We start from the raw sequence: 6,395 nt of genomic DNA on the forward strand, positions 1-6,395 counted from the left end.
AAGTAGGCAAAAGGGAATGCCAAATGGGCAGCTTACAGGTAATGGGGGCTGGAGACCTGCAAAGGCCTGTGGGTATGCAGATGCTGGGGTCCTTCAAAGGGCTGGTGGTTCTGGTGTCTGCAACAGGTTGTTAATCTTTCTACGATAATAGGCAGCTCCCTGATGGGGAGGATGGGCTGCATTTCCAGGTGAGCTCCCAGGTCCCATGTGCAACTCCCAGCCAGGTTAGAATGCGCCGTCTTTAATCAGAACAAAACAATCACGGTTAACAGAGCATGATTACCATTTCTTACAATGGTAGTTGGTCCCCAATCATCTATTTCTGCCCCTATCAAATGAACGTTTTAGATATATTACAAAGGCATATTATAAGCAACTTTGAAGAGTTCCAGATGTCAGAGTGAAAGCCCAGAAAAGTTTGAAGTACCATCAATATACACAGATGTAGACTATCTTTCCTGTAGAGTATAATACACAGTTGTGATTTTATATTTATTTACTTACATCATTATTTGATTAATGTCCTACGTGCTCTCTGGGACCAGAACCTATTTGTTTTAGCTGACCACTCAATCTCCAATACCCAGCGCAATATCTAGAATATGGTGGGCACTCAATGAATTGTGTTGACTGCACATTGAAAAAGCAACTGCAGTTACATATAACAACCATTCCAAGGGGAAAGAGGAAATGTTGGAAGTGATGGGTATATTTATTATCTTGAATGTGGTCATTGATTCATCGGGTGTATACATATGTCCATCTTATCAAATTTACACTTTAAACGTATGAAGTTTATTGTATGTCAAGTATACTTCAATAAACCTGCTTTTTAAAATGTGAAAATCCATGACAATATTACACTAAAATGTATCCATGAAGTTCATTAAGGATTTTACGATATTTTATAGAGGATCGGCATTACTGAGGTGTTGTTTGTTCACCTTTGAAAAAGAAACAGCACTTCTAACGTGTTAATTTTCACTTCTTGGCTCTGGTAGGAAGAAAAACTTTAAAGTAAAAACCATTTCTTATAATCAGTTTTAAATAATAAATTTGAATCCAATCTCTCAACACTAGGGTTGTTTTCCCTTGAATGTTCATTTACTTTTTGAATAAAATATTCAGGAAATGTTTTCCTAAAAGATTGTGTATGAATTGGATGCTATTTAAAATATGCTGGAGGGTACAACATTTTTTCCTATTAAGAGTTCTTTCAAATAATAGAAATTGTAGTTTCATTTAAACAGTAGCCAAGAATTCTCAATTATAGTGAAGAAAAATTCATTGCTCTTTTTTGTTGTTGGAAATTTCCAGTAAATGAAGGCAATAATGCTTAAAGACATTATAACTTTGAACGGAAACCTTGCTAAGGCATTTGAAAAGAGAACAATAACACATTTATGGGAAATGAATCATAGCCATGAGGAAAAAATATTGATTTTATCATCATGAGTAAGAATAAGTGCCTGCCTGGATTATTTACTAACAATGGGTTTAGAGGTTTGGGTTGAAATCAGTTTGTTTTTCAAATTTGACCACTGAATTTTGATAAAAGCCAAAACGGTAGTCACAAGATTTTTCTGACCTCCCTTCAAGTACTTCATAGCTTATAGACCCTAAATGATTTTATGTAAATAATTCTGGCAAAGTAATATATTCATTTTATAGTCTTATGAAGGGTGCAAACTTATCTCTTCAAATAGAATGCTACCCATTTTTCTGCTTTTATTTCCAGTCTCCAACCTTAGGGAACCAGATCATTTACAAGTACACACATTTTTCAGTTTGTTCATTCAGCAAATATTTATTGATCTTGTGCTACATAGCAGACACTCTTCTTAAAGATAGACAAATTGTAATTAGTAGGACAAATATAGCAAGACCTGTTTATCATTATCATGTAAACAAACAAGAAAACTTCAGTTAGAGATAAGTACCTTGAGAAAAACAGAATGAGCCAATCTGGCATGGCTGGAATTGGGGGGAGTGGGGCAGTATTGGCTCAGGTCGGCTGGAACACTCTGAGCCCATGACCAGATGAGGGAGTAGACGGAGATGAGTCTGAGAGGCAGTCAAGGGCAAGATCATGAAAGGTTTGGGTTTCATTCCAAGTGTCATGGGAATACCATACAGCTATAAAAAAGGAGGATCTCTTACCCTTTGACACAGCATGGAGAAACCTGCAGAGTATTATGCTAAGCATATATATAAGCCAGTCAGAGAAAGACAAGTATCACATGATCTCACTCATATGTGGAATCTAACAAACAAAATAAAGTGGTGAACAAAATAGATCCAGAGATATACAAGAATGGAACACACTAACGGATCTCAGAGGGAAGGCAGGGGTTGGGGGTGGAGGGGAGAGATTAACCAAAGAATTTATATGCATACTAGTGGCCCGATGCATGAAATTCGTGCACGAGGGGAGGGGTATCCCTCAACCCGGCCTGTACCCTCTCCAATCTGGGATCCCTCAGGAGATGTCTGACTGACAGTTTAGGCCCACAGGGATTGTGCTTAAACTGGCAGTCAGACATCCCTCTCATAATCTGGGACTGCTGGCTCCTAACTGCTCACCTGCCTGCCTGCCTGATCACCCCTAACCACTCTGCCTGCCAATGTGCTCGCCCCAACTGCCCCCGCACCGGCCCTTCCGCCCCCCAACTGCCCCCCCCTCGCTGGCCTGCTCGCCCCCAACTGCCCTCCCCTCCTGGCCTGATCGTCCCTAACCACCTCTGCCTTGGCCCTGCCACTATGGCTTTGTCTGGGTGGTGACCACGGAGCCAGCTGGGGCGACCGAGGAAGCCAAGCCCCCACCTCCCACCTGCTCTCGGGCTACAGCGCCACCATCTCTGTCACATCAATTTGCATATTCCCTCCTTATTGGCTGTGGGCAACACCATCTTTATTGCAAAGTGATGGTTAATTTACATATTACTTTTTATTAGATAGGATATGCATAGCCCGGGGACACAGACAATAGTGTGGTGAAGGCCTGGGAGGGGTGGGTTGCAGGCTGGAGGGTGTCAATGGGGGAAAAAAGAGGGAGGGGGAAATATCTGTAATACTTTGAACAATAAAGAAATTTTTTAAAAAGAAGGGACATAAACAGATTTGTGTTTTCAAATAATAACTATGGCTTCTGTAATATGAATCAGTGACAAAAATAAAAGCATGGCGATCAGTTAGGAGGCTATTGCAGTTGAGCAGTGATGGGGCTTGTACAAGACAGATAGAGGCGGAGATGAAGAGACTTAAGATATACTGTGGAAACAGAGTCTAAAGAAGTTGCTGATGCCTTAGAGGGGAGCACATGCAAGGAATTGTGATAGAAAGGGAGCCTTACAAGTATAAGAATATACCTTATCAATACACTAATCCATTGAATCAATATAACACCCACTATGCACCAAAGGTAGTAAAAATCTTTTCTTACAGTCACCAGGTAGCTTTGTGATTTGATGGAATTTTATGTTATAGCTTCACCTCAATTTTAAACTAAAAGATTTAATGATCTAAAATTTAAGATTAATTTATCCAATTATTTTGTGCTTCTGCAAAAAGAATGGAAGCGATAGTGGCCAGCACTGCTCAGTATGTATTTTATACTAGTGTGGTAATCAACTTTCCACGCCTCAGTCTCAATCAGAAGGAGGATTCTCGGGCATGTCTCATGTCTCCATACCCCAGGCCACAAGTTGCCAAAGAACTTCTGTCCGTATTATAAGTTAGTAAATTAGTGAGCGTGCCTCTCTCACCGACTTGCCTATGAGTTCCTACCCAAAGACACGAGTTCTTAATCCTTGGTGGCCCCAAACAAAAACTGACTCAGGCAACATCAGGTGAAAATCCAGCAAGATAGGAATACCCCTGACATCTCTTTTCCACTTTCTGGACTTGATAATTTTGTGCCTGACTCCTCTGGAGATCTTTTTTCTTTTTTTTTTTTAACAGCTTTAAGGTACAATTCACATACCATATAATTCACCCATGTAAAATGTACACATCACCTTGGTTGCAGTCAAATCGGTCTCTTTGTCCCCCACAAACATAGATGCTTTTTTTTATCATTCCATTTACCTTAAATATTTGTTAAACTATTATTGAGTACTTAGTATATAGCAAGCATCCCTACCTGGAACCATCCATGGTTCATTTCTACAGCCTTAACTCCTACTTCAAGACCTAGGTCAGCTATGTCGATCACCCCAATTCTTGGATTCCCCCCTCCTCTCATTGTCTATAATCATTGCTGCTTATCCATTGGGCATTAAGCACCGGCCATCTAGTTACATTGCTGGTTCTCTTTCACGTGTGCATTAAGTGTCTTTGTAACCTCACACTCTGGCACAGCACCTCACACATGCGATGTATTCGGTGTATGTTTTGTAGAGGATGATAAATCCTGGTCCTTGGAGAAGCTGTCTCTGAATAGCCCTCTTCCTTAAGTCCATCCCCAGTGGAATCATAGGACCTGAACATTTCTAAATGATCTTGCTGACACCTGAATTGTACTACAGATTCTATGACAAGGTCATGTTTCTGGAACTGGAGTTCCCTGCCAGGGGCTGGCACACGGTGCTTCTTACAACAATGGAAGATGAGATCTGAGAGGACTTTGAAATCAAATAGAAACAGATCAGTGCCAGACTCAACTTCAATGAGGTTTCTGAACCAATAAAAAATGTGCGTGGGCCTGGCCGATGTGGTTCAGAGGTTAGAGCATCGGCCCATGCGCAGAAGGGTCATGGGTTTGATTCACAGTCAAGGGCATGTACTTGGTTGCAGGTTCGATCCTAACCCTGGTCAGGAGGCAACCAATCAATGTGTTTCTGGTGAGGATTAACAACAATAACAAAATGTGTGATTTCTAGCCATCAGGAATGAGTAGTTTTTCATAAATGAGTTAGTTGGGACACTGCTCCCATTATGAATATGGTGACAGAATAATCTGGGAGAAGATGCACAGTAAGCTATAGGCTACATCATGCAACGTTCTTCTGTGGATAAAAGGCTGCTATTGCTGTCATTTCCTGTATGGATGACATATGCTGTCACCTTTGCTGATGGGTTGTCAGCGAGACACACACACACAAAGCTATATATACAACAGATTGCTCTACAGAAAACGGGTAATCTCTGGAACTCCCTTCAAATAATAAATATTTGTAAATAAGCAGAACTGAACTTCATTTGAGGGCACATTGGGAATTGCAAAGGTGATTGCTCATAAAGCGAATACTGCCATGCAACTGTGCACTGATTTTGAATAAAAACTGGCTCTGGCTTTCTATAAACTACACCTAAAATACTAATCATAAAAGCACTGCATTTTCTCTGGTTTCTATTCCCCGACTTTCCAAGCTGATTTTTTACTATTTCATGCTGTTCTTGCCCTTTGAATTTTGTTTCAGACTCACATTCATCAAGCCAGAGGAAGCCTTCTTCATACAGGCAGGTGCTGGATCTGGAAGGAATAAAAATCGCCAGTGATGACAGTCTTAAAAAGCTGTGTGCTCATTTCCTACTTTTAGAAGAACATACTTGTAAATCATGGCCATCACTGAAGCAAACATATTTACCTTGAGTCCTGCTCTCTCTCTCTCTACCCTGTGAGGTTTCCTCAACACTGCAAATGCATTTTTTTGTTGTTGTTCTAATCCCAGCCTCTGAGTCAGAGGCCAGCGGAGTGGGTTTTTCATAAATATGCATTGATTGCCTGACTCAGTATTAATGTAGGGCAGGGCTCTGATTAGCAAATGCTACCTGCAGGAGGCACAGGAAATACCACAAATGGAGATAAGATGCTATTAGCAGATTTTATCTTTATTTTTCTTTTTTTATTGAGGCTTGAGAATAATCACTCATCTCTCTGGTCAAACCTCTCCAGATCTCTCCCTTCAGGATCTGAAAGCAGTTCACTTAAAAGGTCCCATATGGGCCCTCTCCCCGCGAGGAGGGCGACTGCTACTAATTTAATTTATTCCTTTCCTGCCCTTGCAGCAGTTCACCAGGACCTATATAGTACCATACAGTCTAACTTAAAGATGAACTCAGCAATAAAATAAAAATACCGTTCTTCTTCTGATAACTTGTATACACAATAAAAGGTTAAGACCTTACGATAATTTCTAGGATGCGGGACACATTAACATTTAATGTTTATGGATATTATACTAGGACCCCTCTCCTCTTCCAGTTAATACACTGCACCCAACTTCCTGCAAGTTTCACTAAAAGCAAAAAACCCCAAACAAAACAGCCCTTTTTGAGCCACTTCACTCACTAGCTGACTTTATTGCAATGCAGAGCTTTGTCAGGCTGCAGAGCACGCGCCAGGCGGGATGCGCGGAGCCCGCCCGCAGGTCAGCCCCCGACGCACACGAGCA

The 6,395-nt window shown here is 41.0% G+C and overlaps 1 long non-coding RNA gene across 1 annotated transcript; it reads right to left on the bottom strand.

Annotated features, from left to right (window-relative positions):
- Window positions 1-208: 208 nt before the first annotated feature.
- LOC107185108 lies at window positions 209-6,389 on the bottom strand. Its single transcript, XR_001516024.1, has 3 exons — window positions 6,293-6,389; window positions 5,427-5,473; window positions 209-239 (listed from the first exon to the last, which is right to left on the bottom strand). It is a non-coding gene; the product is annotated as an uncharacterized LOC107185108 (long non-coding RNA).
- Between the last annotated feature and the right edge of the window lie 6 nt (window positions 6,390-6,395).

This window comes from Myotis davidii, unplaced genomic scaffold (assembly GCF_000327345.1).
Source record: "Myotis davidii unplaced genomic scaffold, ASM32734v1 scaffold629, whole genome shotgun sequence".
Taxonomy (NCBI): Eukaryota; Metazoa; Chordata; class Mammalia; order Chiroptera; family Vespertilionidae; genus Myotis; species Myotis davidii.